The sequence below is a fragment of the Dipodomys merriami genome, unplaced genomic scaffold, assembly GCF_024711535.1.
Source record: "Dipodomys merriami isolate MVZ:Mamm:240054 unplaced genomic scaffold, mDipMer1.0.p SCAF_2, whole genome shotgun sequence".
Classification (NCBI taxonomy): Eukaryota; Metazoa; Chordata; class Mammalia; order Rodentia; family Heteromyidae; genus Dipodomys; species Dipodomys merriami.
This window is the reverse complement of record NW_027203381.1, coordinates 79265673-79290463: the sequence shown is the minus strand read 5'-3', so window position 1 is coordinate 79290463 and position 24791 is coordinate 79265673. Positions and strand designations below refer to the sequence as shown.

Below are 24791 nucleotides of genomic sequence, written 5' to 3'. Positions count from 1 at the left end.
TTCCAGTTCATTTTACTCCTCATCTGTTATCTCTCTCTCTCTCTCTCTCTCTCTCTCTCTCTCTCTCTCTCTCTCTCTCTCTCTCTCTCTCTCTCTCTCTCTCTCTCTTTCCCTCCCTCTCTGTCTTTCACTCTTTTTCTCTAACCTTGCTTTAGAACAGGCTAACGTGAGATATAGCCAAGGGCAATCTCAATGAAAGTCAGCACCTACACAACCTTAATTCATGTTCACATGTTCATAGAACATGTTCCCCTTCTATCCTAACTACTCTTTGTTCTTTTGTTTTTAGTTTCTTCTCCATTCTCAGACAGGGCAGTAAGTCTTCCCTAGTGTATCTTCCATTTGTGGATGAGCTTGACAGCTCCAGTGCTGACTGCCACGCAGAAGCCTGTCCTCATTTGATTAAGATAGAGACCTCTGCTGGCAAAGAAAAAGGCAGGAATAGCAGCCACAAGGTCTGAATGCTGTTAGTCAAAACAACCATCATTTATTAAGCATGTACTATTAACCAGTCATTTTCATGTACTGCCTCTTCTAACTCTTTTGTCAGTCCTGCAAGGTAGGTACTTTTTTTTTTTTTTTAAAACCTTCCTTGATTTGTAGATGGGAAAATTAAGGCGTACAGAAGTTAACAATTTTTCAAAGGTCACACAGCTAACAACTAGATCTAGAATTTGGGTTTGGATAACTTTATTCTCTTAAGCACTATGGTATAATTTTTCCAAATGTAGAAAATTTAGTTTTCTCAAGTGATGAATCATTTTTCAGAGAGAATAATTGTTAATGCTATTAATAAAGATATTGACAATATATTATTTGTATGATGACTGTTTTGGGAAGCATTTTCTAGATCATGTTCTTGCCTGCATCTTACATCAGTCCACATAATGTTTCTTTTTTGAAGACTTTTTTATTGATTTATATATGCAGAGGGCTTACAGTAATATAAATCAGGTAATCAGTACATTTCTTTTTGAACAGTGTCTTTTTTCCCCTTGTTTTCTCCCAGTTTTTCCCCTCCTTCCCCCTCCCCCACAAATTGTATAGCTCATTTTCAACATAGTATCTAGGGAGTATCACTGCTGAATTAGTTCACCCTTTGTCCCACCATTTCTGTGTTTCCCCATATCCTCCCCAAATCAGATAAACTTACACACAAGACAAAAGGCATAGAAATCCAAAACTGCAACAAAAGGGGAAAAATAGAAAAAAAACAACAACACAGAACATATAAAACCTCTTGTTATCTGGGTGCCGGTGGCTCATGCCTGTAATTCTAGCTACTCAGGAGGATAAGATCTGAGGATCATGGTTCAAAGCCAGCCCAGCCAGGAAAAGTGTGAAATTCTTATCTCCAATTAACCACCAGAAAACCGGAAGTGGCACCATGGCTCAAATGGTAGAGCGCTAGCCTTGAGGTGAAGAGCTGAGGGACAGCTCTCAGGCCCAGAGTTCAAGCCCCATGGTCAACCCCCCCCAACCCCCCCCCCCACCAAAACCAACCCTCTTGTTTTCACTTCTTAGAGCTCATTTTGATAAGCATCATTTTATATGATTATATGTACATAGCTATTGAGCCCATGTGATCTTCGCTTAAGAATATTCTCCTTTGGTCTCACTGTGTGAATGTTTAGAGTCTTGTTTAACTCTCATGTCCAAGAGATATCTATTTTTTTAAATAGAAGCTGTATGGACTGAATTGTGTCCTCTCCTCTCCCTCAATTTATCTGTTGAAGCCCTAACCTTAAAATGTGACTGGATCTGAAGATTTGATCTTTAAAGTCCTAGCTAAGTTAAATTGAAGGCTTTATGTATGTTCTATTCCAGTAGATCTGATGTCCTCATAAGAGAGTAAGAGGCACTAGAAATATACTAGAAAGGCTACAAGAACTGAGAAAGATGGTGGTTTCTGTAAACCAGGGAAAAGTGCCTCTGGAGGAGTCAAACCTGCTTACAAGTTAATCCTTGATTTTAAACCTTCAGAACTATGAAGACACTTTGCTTATTTGAGCCTTCTGGTCTTTGGTATTTTGTTATGGTAGCCCTGAAAAACTAGTACAGATCCTTAGAGATAGGTAATCCAAAGTTGAATTCAATTGGTTAGGGATGCACTAAAGCTACCAGCACAACCATGTTTACTACAGCATTGTTTATCATAGCCAAGATATGGAACCCACACAGATGCTCCTCAGTGGATAACTGGACCAAGAGAATTTTCTACTCATCCATCAGAACGATGTTGTACCATTCATAAGGAAATGGAAAGACTTGGAAAAATTATATCAAGCAAAGTAAGCCAGATCCAAAGAAAAAAGGGTATATGGTTTCCCTCATTTGCGATAACTAGAATGTGCCTATAAATCTACATGCGAACATACTGGATATATATATATATATATATATATATATATATATATATATATATATATATATATATATATACATACTCAGGATAAATTATATAGATCTCTAGACATTCACCCAGTGAGACCAAAGGAGTGGATCTTAGGAGTGGATCACAAAGGCTCCATAGCTATATGCATATGATCATAAAAAATGGAAACAAGAGGTTTTTGTACTTGTTGCTGTTTTTGTTGTCTTTTCCTTTACTTTTGTTCATTATTTTATTTGCCTTTGAGATGGTAAGGGGTAGAGCTCACTATGTTGGAAATGAACTGTATAACTTGTAAGTGGGGAAGGGAGGGAAAAACTAGGAGAGAGTGATGGAAAGGTTACATCGTTCAAAAAATAATGTGCTCATTACCTGGTTTATGTAACTATAACCCCTCTGTACATCACCTTTACTGTAACAATAAATATATTTTTTGAAAAAACATTTGGTTAGACATAAATATATTAGTAATGTAGCATCTCATATTGAAAATACTCTGAGACTAGAATGACAACCTTGAATGTGAACCTCCAGGTTCTTCATCCCTTAAATGAGGGGACCAAGAGACCATGCACTGTTAAAGCCTAGTTTGGTCTGATATATAAAATCAGAAAGTAACTGCAGGGGCAGTATGCAAGCAGAATGAAATAGAGGCATGCTAAGGAGCATAGAACTTTATTCAACATCATAGTTTCATGTTTGTTTTTTTAAACATTGGAATATCTTGTACTTAATGATACAGCTGTTCTGCTATGTATGAATGTGGCAAGAAGGTCTTATTTCTCTGCTTTCTGCGTTGAGAACCCACAGCATATCCTGACAGAGTAGTTACAAATGGGAGAAAATCCACTAATGAGAAAAAGCCTTTTTCCTCAACATTTTTTGTAGTGCCTTTGTTTGGCAAAGTCCAAGGAAAGATAGAGAAATAAAAATTCTTATTCTAATGTCATGTAGAAGTTCCACACAGAGATATTAACTGACATACCCAAAGCTAGCTAGGCAGTTCATTTTCTTAGCTCAGCAGTCTCTCTGGTGGATTCCTGACTTCTTGGGGAAATGGAAGGAATGGGTACAGGAAAGGGGAGGATAGTTCTCTTAAGAGAACCAGTGTAAGCAAAGTGTAAGTGAAAGTCAGCAATTGCTTCTTTCAACTTGATATTTTCCATTCATATTGCTCCAAGCAGTTTTCATTCTTTTTTTAAAAAAAAGGGAAGCCTTATTTATGATTGACAATGAGGATTCTGAGATTAGTCTTTTGGGGAGCACTCTAGAGCATGCTCCAAGGTTTTGTCTGGAACTAAGTTGGTTACAGAGTTTGTAGTGGAAACATTCTCTTCTGGCTTTGAAAAATGCTGGTTCAGGGTAACAATACAAGAAACATTGCTATAATCACCAACCATTGAGGATAAGGTGACTTTCTCATACCACTTTAAACCTCCACAGCATTCACAGGAAGATCACATTCTCTAGGAGAGCACAGTGATGTGGGTGGGGCCGGGCAAGGAAACAGTGTCAAGAGTCAATCTGCAGAACTCTGTATGCAAAAGGGACATTGTATTTCCATGGCTCATTACAAAGGACATTTCTCACTGTGAACAAGAAGACCTCTTTATCATGGTGATCTTAAATTGCAGGGATGGTAATCTGGTTTGATAAACAATCTTTAAATGTTTTTCTGAAATCGTCTCAACTTTTAAGAAGGCAAATAAAAGTTGTCGAAAGCAGTTATTGAAGCAAGTGATGTGGTTACACCTCCTCAATTCTAATCTTCCCATTTTTCTTCTCCAATGTGGTCCTGTGGTAGATGAGAACTATACGTAAGAAAGCCTGATGTTAAATGTTTAAATGTATTTGTTTGGGTATAATACAGTTCTGGAAAGAAAAAGAAATAGCCCAGCAAAGAGTTGTCCAATACCAAGCCCAATATCACCTCTACTAGGAAATGGCCGCATATAACAGAAGGAGGTTGCTCAATGAAGTAGAGCAGCTAGGTAAGGGAATGCAAGCAATAGTTTTCACCATAATTTACGTTTAAATTGTATGTGCACTCGTCTTTCATCTCTTGTTTTCCTTTCGCCTTCACATCTCCCTTGCTTTCCCCTTTTTTCTTACCTTCATCAGATAATCTTTTATTCTTCTAGCCTTTCCTCCATTTCTTCTATTGCTTTGCATTTCTTTTCTTCTTCAAAATGAACATGAATGGGGATGAAGAGAGACTAGAATGAGAGAATTTTTTTTACATTCTAAAAACTTCCTCTTTAATCAAGTCTTGAAACACAGAACAGATTTCTTGAATAAAATGGAAAATTTCCAATACATTGAGAGATAAATCCACAAGTCACCATACATAACAATACCCAATAGAAAAAAATAAAATAGTGGGTTTACACCATCCCTGGTTTAGCCATGGTCTGATTCTTAAGACGCTTCCTCCCTCTGTCAAGTGCTCTGTGGATACAGAGCACACCATGACTTCTGAGATCCCACTTAGCTGAGCTTGAAGCCCACAAAGCACTCCTCTGGTAGGGCTGTGGTGGTGGCTCTACTCAAGAAGCAAAGCAGTTTCTAGCACATTCAAACAGTGTATCAAACATCCTTTAAATATCAAAGTGAGAAATAAGAAAGCAACATCTTCATGCTATGAGAAAGATGTTAGAAAGGACAGGCTGTGTAAAGTTGAGGTTGGAAATGGTTCTCCAGCTTCATTTCTTTGGCTTGTTGGGTAGTGGCCTCTGGAACAGCAAGATATGAGGTTCTGGTTCATGGATCATATAATGAACCCATCCCTGCCTCTGTTGAATGCCAAGATTCCTCCATTCAGATTCAGACATCAAATGGGTTTTAGGGACAAGTTTGGCTATGTCCTTGGGTAACATGACATGCCAGTATTTGAACTCCTCATCATCGTATTTATCCGAATAGTACAGTTGTTTATGCGACATGACCGCTCCACCAGCAAACTTCTAGCCGTGTGCTTCCAACCGCCAAACCTAGAATGAGGGAATTTTAATCTGAATCAATTCCTTATTTGCGTCTAAAATTTGAAGGGTTGATGGGTATGGAAAACTACATTTTTTCAGTGTTGACCTTGATAATATGTCTCATCTCTTACCTTCCTTTCGAACTTTGCCATTTAGAATTTTTGCATCGCCAGAAGTAGTCAGGTCTTTGTTCTTGAATCTGGTAGGCCTTGTACCAACTACTAAAGCATAGCAGAAATGATGTTATGTGATTTCCAAGGCCGGATCATAAAGTTGTCATGGATTTCATTTTGTTCCCTTGACACTCTTCTTCCTAGGATGCAGTCACTATGCTATAAGAAAGCATAAATATCTTTGGGAAAGGCTCTGCAGAGAGTAACAAAGAGTGTTGTTGCACAGCACAAGCTGATTTCACAGTTCAAAGCCAGTAATTTGCCAGCCATCAGAAGGAGGCATTTTGAAAGTGGCCACTTCAGTCCCCAGTTGAGCAGTCCCAATTGGTGCCATATGGAACAGGAACAAATGATTTCTGCAAAGCTCTGCCCACATTCAAAATGGATGAGCAAAATAAATGTTTCATGTTGTTTTGAGCCAATAATTTTTCTATCTAGCAATAGACAATAACCTGAGACTCAATCTCAGTAGAACTTGCCATATTTACTGTTCTGAAAGGGCATATCTCATATTGTATTGCATCTCATCTCATCTCATTTTGAGGCATCTGTCAATTATTTAATGTGTTTGGTTTGAAACTCAGATGTTGTCTATCTGACCTTCACAAATTTTATAAAACCTTGATATTCAAAATATGGGCCATGGACCAGTATCAACATAAGCTTCACTTTGAAAGTTGTTAGAAAAGGAGAATATTGGGCCCACTCCAGACTTACTGAGCGCAGAATCTGAATCTTAACAAGATTCCCCATTATTTATTCAAGTTGGAAAAGCATTGGCATGAAGAAGCCTATAAAATGAATCCATCTTTAGACATTGGGCCAATAATTACTTTCCATTTGCTTTTATTTTCCATTTATTGTTGTGCAAAAACACAAGATAAAATCTATCGTCGGAATCATTTTAAGTGAACAATTGGGTGGTCTCAAATACTTTTATAATGTTGAACATCACCATGACTCATACTGCCTTTCATTTTGTGAAAGTGAAGTCTATTAAACCCTTTCCCATTTCCTAAAAGTTGATCTTTTCAACAAACATTTTCTCAGCTTTACTTACTATTTTGTTGATCTTCACTTTCATCTTTGTTATTCCTTTCCTACTTCTAGCTTGGATTTACCTCCTTTCTTTTCTTTTCTTTCTTTCTTTTTTCTTTCTTTCTTTCTTTCATTTAAAAAAATGAAGTTGCAGTATGAAGCTGCAAGAGTAAAGTCAAAGATCCCAAGATTTGAGAACAGTTAGGAATGTGGAATGACTGCCAAAGAAAGCTGCAGGCAGGAAGTGGAGCAGCCCAAGAGACAGGCCAGCTGGGCTGCAAGTGGCAAGGCCATGGGCACAGGGTATCCATCCTCCTGAGATCTCCTGTGACAACTTTGTATGTCCTAGATGCTAGACATGGAGCTACAGTAGTTAATGTTCATTTTGTTAATGTTTAGTCTTGCTTTGCTTCTATCCCTCCTTCTTTCTTTTTCCTTCCTTCCCTCCTTCCTTCCTTCCTTCCTTGCTTCCTTGTTTCCTTCCTTCCTTCCTTCCTTGCTTCCTTGTTTCCTTCCTTCCTTCCTCCCTCCCTCCCTTCTTTTTACTTTCTTTCTCTCTCTCTCTCTCTCTCTCTCTCTCTCTCTCTCTCTCTCTCTCTCTCTCTCTCTCTCTCTCTCTCTCTCTCTCTCTCTCTCTCTCTCTCTCTCTCTCTCTCTCTCTCTCTCGTTGGTTGTGGGGCTTGAACTCTGGGCCTGGGTGCTGTCCTTCAGCTCTTCAGCTCAAGACTGGGGCTCTACCACTTGAGCCACAGAGCCACTTCTGGCTTTTTCTGTTTATGTGGTGCTGAGGAATTGAACCCAGGGACTCATGCATGGGAGGCAAGCACCTTACCACTGAGCCACCTTCCCAGACCCCCCTTAATTCCTTCCTTTCTCTCTCTCTCTCTCTCTCTCTCTCTCTCAATCTCTTTTTTTCTTTCTTTCTTTCTTTCTTTCTTTCTTTCTTTCTTTCTTTCTTTCTTTCTTTCTTTCTTTCTTTCTGTCCTTCTTTCTTAATTTTGGAAGTGCTGAAGTTTAAACTCAGGGCTTCATGCTTCTCAGCAGGTTTCTATCACTAGTGCTATGCCACCAGTCCTAGTTACTTGAGTTTAGAAAAAGGACTTAAAAAAAAAAAAGCAGAGGGGGGATGGCCACAGGCTATTTCAGGCACTGATTTACAAAGGGGAGGGACTTGTAACCATGAGTGTCAGTGCACTATGGCTGTGCAGGTAGGTGCACTTCTGAAAGTATTAGGTGGTTAGAACACAGATCCCAGCCATTTGAATGACAAACATTTGGTGTTCACTCTGGCTCCTGAGAGCCGCAGACAAATGGCTCCAGGAACTCATGTGCCTCAGTGGCCACAGCATTGAGGGTTGAGGGTAGATAGCTGCTTTTGTTGTTGGTTGAAATGACCATAATTTACCATCTAAGCCCACTGAAGGCTGGCTGGAGCGCTCAGTAGGCTCTGCTGTTCCAAACAGTTACACTGGGTGGATACAATCCAGCCAGTCCTATTATCTTAGTCCAGTTGTTTTAAACATTCCTGGTGATTCTGGTGCCATCGTCTTCTGAGAGTCATCCCTCTTTCCCACTGGCTCATAGTGCCATCTAGAAACCAGAAAGCCATGAATGTGGGGAGAGGAGGTAGAGAGGATGAGGATGTCAGAGGATAAAGGTATGACAGAAGCCATAGTGGTTGGAAAGCAAGGATCTGGGGCCACAAGTCGCCTGCAGATTCTAGACTGGATAAGACATGTTCTAATTCCTGTACTCTAGGGTGTTAGGGACATTAACCCTGGGGAATGAAGTGGAGGGTAATAGAGGTATTTTAACATTGCATAGCTGACAACATTCCATCCCAGAATAGATTATTTTGTGTTTTTTGCAAATAACTATATATAGAGGGAAATACATATACCTTTATTTTACAAATAAATAGTTTTAGAGCACTTTAGGCTTTCCCAGGAGGAAATGCTCTCTACGATGGGAAATTGACTATCATTATTTTTGCCGTAGTTAGGGTGTGCGTGTTCGCACACCAGGCCTCCTTTAGGTAAGTGCCTTTATAATGGTTTGATCCCTGCCCCGGAGCACAAAGGAGCTGCTTTATCTTCCCATTTGGGTTTTCAAGCTACTCAGCATGTCTAAAGTTTATCTGCCATATATCCTCTAGGGGTTACATTTTTCTAATCTTCAAAAGTTCAGTTCTCCCCAGCAGATAGAACTTAAGAAAACGTTTTATGTTAATGACAATGATCTTAGTGTCAATGGAGATTTGCCTCCTCCCTAGTCCCTTTGCTTTCTTGTCATTGATGTTCAGATATCTCACTGCCCTCCTGGGACTGAACTATGGTCACTCCCAGAATAAAGCAAAATGACAGACTATGACAAAGAAGTTGGTTTGATAAAAGGAACTAGTGGGGTCATCCAAGGAAGTGTATTCGGTGTCACTTGAACTGTTGGGGAAGTAAAAGATAAAAAAAAAACCCTCAGGTTTATTTGAATGGTCTCATTTTCCCTGAAAATGTCTATCCTTTCCTCCTTCCTATCATATTTTTCTCTTAAGATATGATCTTTCTTTCAAACCACTTCAAACTCTTTCTTATGATTTAAAGTTGGCATATAATGCCAAGTATATTATCTCACATCTATAATCATAGCTACTTGGGAAACTGAGGTTGGGAAAACTACAGTTCAAAGGAATCCTGGGAGGGGGGAAAACAATGTTGGCAAACTTTTCTCTTTCTCATCTAATAGTTACCCATGGTGGCTTACACCTGAACTTTGTAGTTCTCAGACACAGAAATGTTCTTTAGAATCCGTCTCAACAGAAAAACAAAAGCTGGGCATGGTACATGTATCTGTCATCCCAAATACAGTGGGATCAGGAGGATCACTACCAATCTGGTTTGAGCCAAAAAGCAAGACCTTATCTCAAAAAGTACCCAAAGGGTCTAGAGGTATGGCTCAAGCATGAAACAGCAGTGCTACACACACACACACACACACACACACACACACACACACACACACACACACAAAGTAAAAGAGGGAGAGAGAGAAAAAGAGAGAAAGAAGATGCCATGTGGTAAGCGATGATGTTCATTAGGTTCTAGGCATTTAATGGGGCCATCACTATAGCTCAGGATTGTGCCTCATATTCACTATCATTACATACCCAAGACGCAACACTTGAGAATCTAACATATTCATGTTGTGTGCCTTAGGAAAACACAAGAACAAGCAAATACATGAGCATTGTCCTTTTCCATAATGCTATCTAGTATGTCTTCCAAAACACAAGGGTGAATGTCAAGTTTATTCTTTGGCTAGGACTTTGATAAATCCAGTAACTAAAAACTAGCTGAGTGCTCATGCTTATAATACTAGCTACTTGGGAAAATGAGAATGAGAGGTTTGGAGTTCCAAGGCCAGCCTAGGCAGAAAAGTTTATATGACTCCCCCTTTTAACCTATAGCTTAATGCAACAGCAGTTGCTTGTCACCCTAAATTATGTAGGAGGTTGAGATTGGGAAGATCAAGGTTCCAGACCAGCCTGGACTACTACTAGTCCACAAGACTATCGAAACAAAGGAAGCTGCACGCAGTGGGATGTATAGGTGAAACTATAAATGATGAATGAATAAAATCAGCACACAAATGGGCAGGAAGAGAGCCCCTATCTCCAAAATAACCAGTGAAAAATTTGGCTGGGAGTGTGAATCAACAGTAGAGTACCTGTTGAGCAAGAATGAGGCCCTGATTTCAAACCCCAGCACTATAGTTTTCAAATATCTAGAAAATAACTTTCTTACGTGAATTAAATAATAAGGAGTTGATTATCTTCCATAAGAAGTCCGTAAGTAGATCATTTCACACTGATTTCTTTGCACGTGTCCGTGTTTTCCTGCAGCACACAGGTCTTGTCTTCAGACTGAGTTGCCTCGTGGTCATAACATGACTACCAACTACCCCAAGTGTTTCTGTTCTTGCAGAAGTAAAGGAAGTCTACTTCTAAGACTGAGGGAACTCTTTCCCAGAAGCCTCTCAGGTAATTCCTTTTATGTTTCTTCTGACAGGTTTGTGTTATGTGTATGTGCTCCCACCAATCACCAGCAAAGGGAGTGGGAACACTGGTACTGACTGACAGATAAAAACATCTTCCTGAGTCGCAAAGGAAAAGAAGGGATACTGGAACAAAATAGGGGATTTTGTCAAGCTAGAAGAAGTTTGTAGAGAGTAGCAAAGGAACCTCTAGTAATATTGATAATATTGAAATACAGAAAAATAAGATAGTGGTATAAAGAAGATTTTTTTTAGAAGAATGACAATAATCATGCCAAACTAGTTTTAGTTTGCAGATTTCATTTTAGTCTTGGTTCACTTGCACTATACTTTTACAAAGTTGAAATCTTAATTAATTAATTCATTTTTGTTGGTCCTGGGGCTTGAACTCAGAGCTTGCGCACTGTCCCTGAGCCTCTTTGTGTTCAAGGCTAGCTCTCTACCATTTGAGCCAAAGCACAATTTCTGGCTTTTTTGAGTAGTTTATTGGAGATAAGAGTCTTCCAGGGACTTTCCTGCCCAGGTTGGCTTTGAGCCGCAATCCTCAATCTCAGCCTCCTGAGTAGCTAGGATTCTAGGCATGACCCACCAGTGCCTGGCCTCTGATCATTTCTAGCTCCAATTGTCCCCTACTTTTATGAACCCTAAGATGTTGGGTTCTCAGGTTCCAAAGTCGACTTAGTAAATACACAGAGACTGAAAACTACTTGTGTCTCACCAGTGCATTTTTATGTAAAGTAAGTGGGAGCACTTTTTAGATGGAGCCATGCACAAATAACTTTGGCCCAGGTTGGGTCCACTCCCTGCCATGTTATACTAGGAGGTTCTGTATTACCTGCCTTGCCGCTGAAGCACTCTGAGTTGATAGCTCTTGGAAGAAGGTGAGTCTGTGGAGATGAAATGACTCATCCACCTGAACCTGGCACCTGGGTTTCCATGGAAGCCTTCCCTCAGAGCATTGTGGAAAGGCAGCCTTATTTGTGCACAAGATCTAGTGATGGGTTCCATGTAATGCACATAAACACCTTGTCAGGCACCAGAGACAGGTTGGAGAGGATGATTGATGGGAGTGGGCTTGTGAAATCACACCTGCTGTCACAGCAGATGGGGAAGAAAGCCGGAGTAACCTGTGGAATTGCTGATCCTTTTTTTTTTGAAAAATACACTTATAAAAACATAATTTTAGCTCTTTTACATACTTTTGAAATAGCCACGATCACAAACCAAACACTAGGGGAGCAACCACTATGTGAGTTTCCTGCAGAAGAATGTTGCTAAAATAGCAAGAAGGCTTCTTCAACTGGGTAAACTGGTGCTTGAGCACTGGGGTGATAAAGCCACTTTCTTTGCCAAAAGAAAAGATGTCATTCAAGCTGTGGTTGCTGGCAGGATGCCCATTGGTCATCTCAGCCAGTGTGAGTTAGCCTGATCCACACTTAGCTATAGGCTCTGGAGCACAGGATGCAGCACAGACAGGAAAAGGGATGAAACAGATTCTGTACCAAGCAAAACAATGAATGGGCACTGGCTGCTACGGGCCCTAACACAAGCAAGGGACTCATGTGACCTAAGAAGGGTTTGAAGTTTCTCTTTTGAATTCATTTTAGTGTTGGCACTGACCTGCCCAACTTAGCACCATGTCATCCTAATTTCCTCAGATATACATTTAAAAGCCTATTTGAAAATGATTCATTGGGTTTCTATCATGTTATGTGTACTATTTTATAGAAGTTACAAAGGTGTGTGTGTGTGTGTGTGTGTGTGTGTGTGTGTGTGTGTGTGTGTGTGTGTGTGTGTGTGTGTGTAAGAGAGAGAAAGAGAGATAAAGAGAGGGAAGGATTTAACAGGACTTGGCAACAAATATGAGAGAGGCTTAGGGGGCAAATAAGATTGAATTCAAATGAACCCTCAACCACTCACAGAGCTCTGTGGGTTGTAGACAGGAGGGTTTGTCACATGGGCAGAAGAAAAGGACAACTTTCCAGAGAAGCTGGGCATTTATTTGGGTCTCAGGATGCATGGGAGTTAGGTTCAAACTGGAGTATAGAAAGGAAGAACAGGTTCACCTGACATTCATTCAACATATTCATTCGTCCATTCTCATTCATTTATTCAACAAATACACCTTGAGAATTGAATCTATGTTTTAGGGCTGGTTAAACCTGGTTTAAGTCTGAGGAATTCAGTGGCAAAACATGACAAGATAGGAAGATCTGGTCTGCCACAGGGAGATGAAGCATGTCACAAATGCACAAGTCAGCAGTGAGCATTGTGTGCAGAGTTAGAGCTGGTGATGTGACAGTGAATGAAAGACAGTGGTAGGCTCCATAGAGTCTCCACTTCTCTGGAGAGGTGGTGGCTAAGCAACAAGAAGCAGCCAGCCATGCAGCGGCCAGAGCATTCCTAGGGGAGGGAACAGCTGTTGCAGGGGCCCAGAGCTGGGGGGTGTGTCTGGCACATTTGAGAAGGCCAGTGTTTCTGGGTAGAGGATGACAGGAGGGGTGAAATGGGTGAGATGGAGGGGGGATGTGCCAGATGCTAGGAACTTGGGTTTTATTCTAAGGAGATGGAAGGCCTTTAAAGGCTTAAGCAGAGAAATGATGTATTTGATATACAGATCGCTCTGCCTGCTCTCTGAGAATGGCTCCCACCCGGCAGGAGCAGAAAAGGATAAGGAAGAGACTACTGTGGTAATGCAGAAGTAAGTGGGTTCTTTGAACTCCAGTGGTGATGCTAGAGATCAGGGAGATTGGACATTTGGGCTACATGTTAGATACAGAGTTGACAGGATTTAATGGCTGGATTGGCTGTAGACAGGAGGGAGCTTCCACAATAGAAACAGAGTTGGACTCAGGTATTAAGATTATCCTAGTTTGTCTGAAATGCTTACGGAAGGTTCTGTCAGAGAACTGAGGTTAGCAAATAAAGCCAAGGATGGCATAGAAATCAACAACAACCAACCAAATGAAATTCGGCTATTTACTTGGAGCATGTGAGAGGGAGGGAGTTGGCCACTACTACTTGTGTTTTGGAAGAAACTCAAAGGCCCCCAGAAGAGAGGAAACCCCAAGAATGGAAAACAGGGTAGGCTTCAGGAGAGCCCGAGGAGAGGCAGGTTGGTGGGATAAGTAGAAATGAGAATCCCGGGCATTTGGATACAGGTAGATATTTTTCCTTTCTCTGATTGGTCCAAAGTTGAAAGTGCAGAGAACATTTAGGGATGCTGTTAATATTAAAGAGCTCCTGGCCACTTGTGCTTGATGGACATACAAATTATTGTCTAGCTCCCGGGATTGTTACTGAGGAGAGCAGTCTGGCCCCCTGTGAATTGGATATAGCGTAGGCTGGTTTCCTGGGCTGTTCATTATAGACAACGGGTTGGCGTCTTGGGTAGGTGGCTGCAGTTATGGATAAAAGTTCTATTTTTATATATTGTCTCTCAATGTCTTGATGATGTATTTTTTCTTTTTTCTCTTTCTCCAAGATCCTGCAAATCCATTTTCTCATCACCTATTCATTTGCTGGACTCTCTGTCCCAGTGTCCATTTTCTGTTGTTGTCCAGGTTGCGGCTTTCCTACCTACACTTCTCCTACTGTCGCTGGGATGTCAGTTTTATACCCTGTTCCTAGTCATTGTCCTGGGGAAACAGGTGAGCTCTACTGCACTCAGCTATTGAGTGAGATGGAGTCTCTAAACGTTTTATGCCATGGGTGGTCTAAAATCATGATTTTTTGCTTCTCGCCTCCCTCGTAGCTAGGATTACAGGCTTGAGATACCATGTATGGCTAGAACTAGGATTTTCTAATGACATTTTATGTCTACTGGTTATTCCAAGAGATGACAGATCAATCTCAAGAGTTCAAAGCATGGTTTACCAAATGATGCCACACAGAAAATGTTGTGACTGGTCAGACACAAGAGAAAACATGGACATTGAAAGTGAACCTTCAGAAAAGTGTATAGCACTGTGGCAAAACATTTTCCTATCTGTTGAATTTAATATTTACATTTTAAGCTGATATGCTCCTATCTCTCCCCCCATTTTATTATTCCAGTGTGAGGATTAGAAACTGAAAAATGAACACCTGAACTTTCATAATCTCTAGTTTGAGAAGTACTGAACTAGAAGCTCTGCAACTGGAAAGCGAAGTATATAAGCAAGGCAACAGTGCTTGACTTGGGGGCTGTTTTTTTTAACTTAGGGTGGCTCTCTTGGCTCACTTTTCAAAGGAGTGCCCCAGTTGGCCAGGGCTACTCTAAGTCTATTCCCCCTGGAACTGGTGTCCAGAACCCTCCTATACATGACAGCCTCTGAAAATTGGCGAGCAGAGAAGAGAGGGCAGAGCGGGGGAGGGGGAGGTGTAAAAAAGACCTAATGTTTGCTGGATTTGTGTGTATCTAATAATGGGACTTGATTCATACATTAAAACATGGCATGTCAAAGTCAGGAAGAAGAAATCTGTAATAGCTTAAATTTCACTTGTTCAATATTTGAGTACAAGTGAGCATGTATGCATAACTGGCATATATGAGACCTTATTTCTGTCAGTATTTTTCTGCCATTCTCTGAGTAGGTATAGTTTAGATTTTCCTTGTTTCCTTGTTCATTTGCCACTACATATTCTAAAGTCCCCTGGTCCAATGTAACTTAAAAAATTCCATCCTACAAAAAAATTCTCATTTGTCAGATCAGGTGTTCTAATTTTTGATTCATAATTCACCATGGCCAAGGTGTCTATTAACTTCTATCCCTGCTCACCTGCGGGACTGAGATAGCAGGTACTAAATGATATCCCTAAAACACACAACTCATGTGTTTTTTCCATGTTGATGTTTTACACCCATTTCCCTCCTTTTGTTGTCATCCAACTTATGTTTTCCTTATTTCATTGTGTTTCAGATGGCACACCCACCAGCTTTTTTGTGCAAAACTGTGGTGTATTCTGTCATGTTTTCCATGTGATGAACTTGGACATTATGGCCTGTTTTTGTCCATTACACACACACACACACACACACACACACACACACACACACACACACACACACACACACGTAAAGGTACTGTACACAGGGGTTATTGTCCACTACTTTGAGGCAAGTACACCTTTCCGTCTCGCAAATGTCACCTCCTGCCATTTCTTTCTGCTGAAGGAAAGACTGGCTTCATCCTGGAGTATAGTGCCATGATTTTTATTTTAAAAGCACTTAAGTAAAACAAAGTCTCCTTTTATTTTCAAGTCATCGTTCATATTCAGAGCAAATTCTGCTCCCTCTAGTCATCCACTGAAGGAGGAACAACTTTCTCAAGACTTTGGGGGGAAGCTTGTCTGCTCTTAATTCTCAGGAAATTCCCTTAGGCAGACATCTCCAATCAGCTCTAATCTACTCATCAGTGATTTTCTTTCAGAAGGAACCACTTGAGGCTGAGCCAGAAACTTGTCAAGTGCTTTAGGCCTTGTGGGGAACAGAGAGGAATGGAGCAAAGATAGGTGAGCAAGGGGGAAGGGTACCAAGGAGCTGAAAGATCTGCAACTAAACACCGGGAAAGGCTTTTTTGGAGATAAAGTACCTGAATTCTAAGGGGGAGGATGTTATTTCTTGCAAATTATTTTTGATGTATTTTGCTCTGATTTGCAGTCATTAAGAGATACATTAAAAATTCGTAAGAATATGAAAGCTAGACATCAGCTCTAGCCTAATTAAGGCAGGCCGATTTGACAGTGTGCAGGTCCACCACCACGCCCAAGGCTGCAGACATACCCTGGCAAGAGTGGAAATATCCAAGTGAGGTTGTGTTAAATGTGTGCAAAATTCTAATAAATCAAGTGCATATGATTCTAAGCTCAGTTCTTCACACTGAGTAAAATAACAAAATTCCACAACAGTCTTTATTGTTTGTGTCACAGACTAAAATAGAGACAATAAAGCAGATGTTGACTTTTGAAAGTTATTAGTGCTGGGTACTGGTGGATTATGCCTAGCTACTCAGGACACTGTGATCTGATGATTATGGTTCAAAGCCAGCCCAGACAGGAGAGTCTATAAAATTTTTATCTTCAATTAACCAGAAAAAAAAATGCCAGAAGCTGAGCTATAGTTCAGGTGGCAGGCTGCTAGCCTTGAGTGGAAAAAGTTAAGGCCCCAAGTTCAAGCCTCAATATCAGCATACATACAAAGAAAGTAATTTAGTGTAATGATTGAATATCTAGAGAGTTTTATTTTCAGGTTTGAAAGTGAGAAAGAACAGGTAGAATATTGCAATGTTGGATAGTACAACTTGTTCTCTAGAAGGTTAAGAAGGAAACATTTATAACATTAGAAAGTATCTTATTCATACAGAAAACACCAAATTACCTAAGTGGAAATTGTATGTGTGTGTGTGTGTGTGTGTGTGTGTGTGTGTGTGTGTGTGTTGAGGGGGAGTTGGCTCAACAATATTTATGGGGCTGAGAGTTTGGAGGGAATGGTGGATTGGATCAATAAGCTGTAAGGCCTGAAAGGAGGGCGTGATAAGCCATGTGGGGATGTACGTGGTCACAGTGGCTTTGTAATGTTGCCCATTTGAACAGAATGGCATACCCGTGGAGGGAATAACGCAGTGACTCACTCTCATTTTACCTCATAATCCCCCTGCAAGTTTCTTTTCATTATTACAAACTTCTCAAACAATAAATTGCACTTTGTTGTTGTTGTGCTCTCCCTGAGACTTGACCTCAGGCTTGAACACATACACACACACACAATCAATGACCAGGCTTGAGCTTTTTTGTTCAAGGCTAGCAGTTTACCACTGAAGCTGCAGCTTTACTTATGACTTTTTAGTGGCTAATTGGGCACGAGAGTCTCATGGACTTTTGTACTTGGGGTGGTCTTGAATCATGATCCACAGATCTCAGTCTCCTGAGCAGCTGGGATTAAAGGCATAAGCCAATGGCACCTAGCCACATTGCACAACTTTAAAGTTTGTATTTTGATCATTTTTAATATGCATTAAAAAGATTGCTGTGGTCAATATAGCAAATGTATTCATTATCCCCCAGAAAACTTCCTTGTGTTTGTTGGAAATCCCTAACTAACCCTATCTGTGTCTCTTCCCTGTCCCTGAACACCACTGAATTGCCACCTGTCACTATAAATCAGTTTGCACTGCTAACAATTTTATTTAAGTGGAATCATATATTATGTATTCTTTTTTGGCATTCACTCAGCCTAGTTATTTCATATTCATTCATGTTGTTTGTGGCATAGTGTTCATTTCTTTTTAATGCTAAATAATATTATATTATTTATCCATGTCTAGTTTTTGGTTATTACAAATAAAACAGCCATAAATATATACATACAAGTCTTTGTATGGTTGTATGCCTTTTTCTGCCTTAATAAACACCTAGAAGAGAAGCAGGCTAATCATGTGATAGTATACAAATCAGTTCCATACTTTTCTACAGTGATTGTGCTATTTTATATTACTAACGTTGCATGAAAGTTTTACTTCCTCCATGTATCTCCATATTCTTCCAGATGTATTACTGACACTTGTATGACCAGTATTTTTACACACACATGCACACACACAATCAATTATTAGCAACCTAGAAATACAAAATATGCTCTTGAGGGGAAGAAGGTTACAAGGAATATGAATGCAAAAGTAACAGAATCAGTAAAGAAATAAAGTTTTAAACAATAGAAATATAATTAGAAACTCAGAAAACTAAAAGTTCAATGGTCAAACCAGGTGCTGGTGGTTCATGCCTATAATTCTAGCTAGTCAGGAGCCTGAGATCTGAGTATCACAGTTCAAAGCCAACCCCAGCAGGAAAATCTGAAACTCTTACCTCAATTAATCACCTAAAAAAGCCACAATTGTGGCTCAAGTGGTAGGGTGCCAATCTGGAGTGAAAAAGCTAAGGAACAGCACCCAGGCTCAGAGTTCAAGCCACAGTACTCTCATTTAAAAAATTATACTGTATGATTTGTGCAACTGATGGAATGAAAAGACAGTGACTTTTGCAGTAATAGCGCACAATTTCAGATGTTTCACAGAGATTATGAGGACCACCTGAAGTTTTGCATTCATGTGTTCTCTCTTTAGCGTTTTCAGGATTACTAGATTTAATCTGTCTTTGTGGTGCAATATATTTTGCTTTATTTTCTCCTTGGAACTTATTTTTACTTTTAGAGCAGCCTATCCCTATTTATTTCTTCCAAATATTTAAACTTTGTACATTTTTGTAATTAATTTTTTGTTTAAATGATTGAGGTATCTTCGAATGGTTTAAGACGGTTGATGAAGTATTAGTTCTTAGAAACTTAAGCTCATTAAGAAGTGCATATTTAAAAACTCTCCTATAACTACTTAAGTCTCTTCATGTTTTCTAAATTTCTTCTCTAGCTTCAAAGAAAAAAATTTGGAACAGAATAGCTTTTGTTTCAAATAAACAATTTTCTAAGGTTCAGTAATCTCTACCATTTCCTTTTTCACTCCTGTTGGATTCAACCAAAATCATCTCTCATAGCTTTATTTTAAAAGAAAAAGAAAAGAAATATTTATTGATGATCTCTGTACTGGGCAAGAAATTTATCTTTCATTTATTTCTTTCCTATTTCCTCTCCTAAGACTTAGATTTCATGAAGAAAATCTGAACTTTTATATACAGTTTAGTTTTATTACTTTTAGGTTATTTGTCATCTTTCTGGCTGAAAAAAATATAGTTGACTTCTGTTCTACCTTTAAAAAAATGAAGGCAATTATTTTATATTGTAAGGAATTTAAAGTAATTTTCCCTGAGAAGCAGACAATGAGATACAACAGCTTAACTTGTACCTCTCCCTTCCTATTTTCTGGGACCCTAGTGGTTTCCAGGCCAGATTTCCTAGGTCTGTCCCCTCCCACAGCAAATGACAATAGGCTTTCTATTTCCTCTAATGACAGTCCTGTTAACTTATGTCCTTTCATTTTCTGCAGCATTCTCTCTGTTGTTCATGTATTTCGTGACTCTTTTTAATTGTCACAATAATGATTTGTTTAGTTTAATTTTCCATGAAGTCTCTCCTCCTTTCATACTGCTTTTTCTTTGGTATCATGGGCCACAGTTTTTTCCCTTCAAAGAAGAAATGATTTTCTCCATTAGATGAATAGGATTTGTTGGGATTATTATTTTTAAAAACAAGCATCTCATTTTAATTGATTAATTGAAGTTTTGGCCATATCTCTTTGTTTTACATTTTAGTGGTAGCTCTATTTTATGTAACTATAATTTTTCATTTTCCACTTAGAATTAATCTCACCTTGCTTCACATGAAATGTTGAAAACTTTAACTGTGAAAAAACACTTCTTCTCACCCAGATTTTATTTTGTTGTGTTGTATTGTGTTAGTGCTGGGATTTGAACTCTGAGTCTCATGCCCTTGCAGAGCGTTTTCTACTCAAGGCTTGTTCTCTAGCACCTGAACTATGCCTCCACTTCTGGCTTTTTGCTGATTAATTGGAGATAAGAGTTTTCTGTTTCTATTTCTGCTCAGAGGCTGACTTCATACCAAGATCTTCAGATCTCATCCTCCTGAGTAGCTAGGATTGTAGGTGTGACCCAGCAGTGCCCTGCTATAGCAATCTCTCTCTCTCTCCCTTTCTTCCTTCCTTCTTCCCTTCCTTTGTTTATGTTTTCTTTCTCCTTCCTTTTCCTTTTCTTTTTCTTTTTTTCCCTTTCTTTCCTTCCCTTTCCTTCCTTTCCCTTCCCTCTATCCCTCCACCCCTCTTTCTTACCCCTCTCCCTTCCTCCCTTCTCTCTCTTTCTTTCATTTAGTGTGGGTACTAGGGTTTGAACTCAGGGCCACACTGTGGCTAGGCTTTTTGATTTACAGTTGGTTCTCTACCACTTGACTCATACCTCCAGTCCATGCCTCTCCTATTTTCATAAAGAATGGGAGAAGAATACATTATTATTTTTCCCCTGTTATGCTGTAGGTATTCCATAACTATAGCTTACATCAACAAATATTCACACAATTCATTGCAAAAATGACTCAAAAATTTTCTTTGAGGTTTATAGGTGTACATTTCACATTCTAAAGAGAATAAAAAATAAAGAGTTAGGGTAGCTATTGGCAACATGTGTTTGATTTAGAATATTCCAGTTAAGAGGAAGTATGAAGAGGTATGAGGATTTTTTTAAAAAATGATTTGTTTACAAATTAATTAATGTGAAACAAGCAGCATATAAAATTACTTGTTTTATAATCATTTGAAGTGGTTTCTCCGGGAGAAATCTGAATTGGTCTGGGATGACAAATGACAAGTCCTTAGAACATGTTCATATATTCATTTATCTACCTTTGTGTGTGCACACATACATATGCTCATATATGTGCTAGTACTGAACTCAAAGCCTGGGTGCTGTCCCTTAGCTTTTTACTCAAGGCTAGCACTCTACCACTTGAGCCACAGTCTATTTTGGGCTTTAGGTAGTTAATTAGAAATAAGAGTCTTATGAACTTTCTGCCTTGGCCTGGCTTTGAACTGAAGTCCTCAGACTCAGCCTTCTGAGCAGCCTTGGTTACAGGAGTAAGCCACTGGAGCCCAGGTGTATCTTTCACTTGCTAGTGTTTTATGTTCCCAAAGGAAAAGTGACTTGTTATTTCATCACCCAATTTGAACTTTCAAACAAGTGTTACTTTGACCTCATGCTTACATGTCAAATGTTTGTTATAAACAGTACAAAATTCACTTATTTTCTATCAAAGAGATTTAAAACAGTCTTGGCGTTCACAACTAGTCAGACATAGGAAGTCATGTGCACTAGTTAAACATGTCAACATATGACTTTTCAAAACCAGCCAAAATGTAAGGGGAAATAGACACTAGAGACTGTCTGGAATATTCTACTTGCTTTAGGAATATCATCTAACTCTTACAATTACTCCAGTCATGACGATTATCCATTTGCCAACTCCCTACACTCCCTCACTTCTTCAATTGGATAAAACAAGAGTTCATAATTGTACAATGGTGTTTTACTGTGCCATTAATTATCTGAATGGTGAAATAAATGATCTATTTCATTCTTTTGGGTCCTGGAAACTGGAGTTAAATAATTCTTGCCTCATTTAGATACACATGGACCTTTATAATCAATGGTAGAAAATGCTAATGCTTTCAAATAATGGTAGCTGCCATTTCTCACATACTTGGATATGGGCCAGGCTGTTTCCTAAATCCTTCCTATATATTATTTCATTTATACTTTATATAATCCTATGACCAAGGCATTGTTTCCCTCATTTTACCAAGAAGGAACCAAAGCCTAGAGACTAACCAGTTCACAATAACTCTTTCAAGAACATGCAGAACTTGAATTCAAACCTCATGGTTGTTGACTTCAAAATCTGATCCTTTAACAACTGGTCTAGACCATAAGTAGTCATTACAGATGGACAGATGAGCAATTCTAGAATTTTTTTTTAGTTTACTTCAGTTTTAAAGGTGGGAACTAGCTGAGGTAGAAAGAGGAAGATCTAACAAAGGCAAATTTTGCTTTCGTATGCTTTATCTGAAACCATAGTGTATTTCTTCCTAACTATGTCAGAGAAGATATCAATCTCTTCATTGGTTCATTTCTAGATTATTAGCACTAAAAGTTTGTAAAGAATGTGATTCTTTAGAAATGGCATCCAAGAAAGGAGCTATTGGTGAAGGTCAACCTGACATCTCACCCTCTCTACAGATTGTTTTTGTCATGTCAGGTCTGCTAGAGTCACAATCCAAGGTATACAGACTGCATGGGTCTTTACAGATGGCCATTTATCTCCACCATTTGTCAGCATCTTCTATGCTCCTTACATGTTAGAACGCTGTGGTAAAATATGTATGGCACAAAATATTCCACTTTAACCTTTTCTCTCTTCTTCCCCCTGCCAGTTGGGCAAGCTTGTTGGAAATATATTCTATACTTTCATTTTCTCTGTGTTTTCTGTGCCTTTCACTGACTGACACTGTTTCTCTCTCTAGAGCAATGGATTATTCTACTTTCTCCACATTAGCTACTGTCCCAATGACTGAAAACAAGTTTTAATTCAAGTTATTTTAAGAATTATTCATGTCATGCTTTTGAGGCCCCTCATCTAGCTTGCCCTGAGAGCATTTGATTATCTACAATTAAGGAAAGTATTTTTCTTTTCATCTTATGAGGTTCTTGAAATGAACTGAATGCATTCAGTCTACCTCCCCCATCTGTTGAACTGTAATTTGTGATTGAGAGTCTCTAGGTGCTGGAGATGTTGCTGATGTCATGTTTACATATCATATATGTATGTATATATGTATATATATGCATATTGTGCTGGTTAATATTGACTGTCAACTTGATTGAATTAAAAAACACCTAGGAGAGTAGGAAAGCACAGGCTCTACTTGTGTTTTTGAAGGTTTTTCCAGAGAGGCTTCACTGAGACAGTAAGAGGGTGCTCACTCTCAGTGTAAAGGACCCTAACCCATAGGATGGTGGCCTGAATGGCAAGAAAAGAGAAAGTGGAGAGAGTCAGTTCATTAGTATACTTGTTCTCTCTCCTCCCTCTCTGCTTTCTCTCTTTCCTGGCCTCTAAGAGGTGAGATACTCTGCCACATCCTCCCTGCCATGATGAACTGAAGCCTCTGAAATAATAAACCAAAATAAATCTTTTCTACTTTCAGTTGTTTCTCTCAAATATTTTTTCTAACCCTTCTCTCTTTCTCTCTCTGTCTGTCTGTCTGTCTGTCTGTCTGTCTGTCTGTCTGTCTGTCTGTCTGTCTGTCTGTCTGTCTCTCTCTCTCTCTCTCTCTCTCTCTCACACACACACACACACACACACACACACATTATTATCTTTCCTATCCATTCCCATCATGGAAGAAAGAATAGAACACTGCCATAGAACATGATTATTCTATGATAAATCCAAGGATATTGGATGGAAATGTCTACCCTTAATTAGAATAAACCCAAAATGACTATGAGTGAAATTTGTTGCCTTTCAGGTCAGTGGAAGCTTAGACATAGATTATACAATTGAAGAAGTACAGTGTTGTTTTTTTTCCTCCTCACACTTGGGTGCTGTGGAAAAAAAATCTATACTACTGCAAAAGGTTATTTAATAATAACTTGTTTAAGGAAGATTTCATAAAAGATTTTCCAATTGGAGTTTTAACCCTATACGGAGAGTGTGCCTCTTAGGCATGTGTCTAAATAGTCACAATCTGTTGAGATAGTGTCCAATGTATACTCTGGCAGCATTTCCTAGTTTATAGAAACATTATTTTTTTGTTTCCTGCAGCAGATGTATAGATTTACAGATAAAGAAAGAGCCTCAGGTAGATTAGGGAACTTTCTAGAAAGCCAGGTTTTGTTGAGTGGTAGGCAGAGCTACCGATGCAGTTTTGGATTCCAAATGGAAGGCTCTGGTTTATCACTTCACATGTAGAGAGCCAAGAATGGAACCTCTGGGCTTCCCTTTTTCAATCAGCATCAGTAGATGAGCTTAGGGGTAAGGTGTGTTAGAATTACTACTTTAAGGCTGCCTATATGAGGAATAGAACTTTTTTTATGATGGAAGCATAATTTTCATACAGTGAAATGCACAGACATGAAGCACACAGTTTGACTAGTTTTGACAAAATGCAGACATTCATGTAACCTATATTTGATCAAGAACATCTCCAGCACTCCAGAAATATTTCCATTACATGTCTCTTCTCAATCATTTCCCTCTCCTCTTCTGTTCTGTCAAATAACTTCTGCTTTTGACTTCTGTAGAACTAGTTTCTGCTGCTTCTGTTTGAGTCGACTGTGGGATGGGTCAAATAGGGAGCAGTAACTGTGTTAATTATTTTCAGCTACTGTGTTAGTCAACTTTCTGACACTGTGTCACTTTTCCTGGGTGAAACAACTTTAAGGAGGAAATATTTATTTTGGCTTATAGTTTCAGTGATTTCAAGGTGATTTAACTGTCTTCATTGATCTCGGGCTTGTGGTAAGACAACTCATTGGAAAGAATGGCAGAGCCAAAGCTGTTAGCTCATGGTGGCCAGGAAGCAGATCAAACAAGCAAGGGAACAGGGTCCAATTATACCCTTCACGGGCAAGCCCCAGTGCCCCACTTCCTTCAACCAGGCCCCGCCTCCT

General features: G+C 39.3%; 1 pseudogene; it reads right to left on the bottom strand.

The window, feature by feature from the left end:
- Window positions 1-5035: 5035 nt before the first annotated feature.
- LOC138831671 (cyclin-dependent kinases regulatory subunit 1 pseudogene) lies at window positions 5036-5334 on the bottom strand (annotated as a pseudogene).
- Window positions 5335-24791: the final 19457 nt, after the last annotated feature.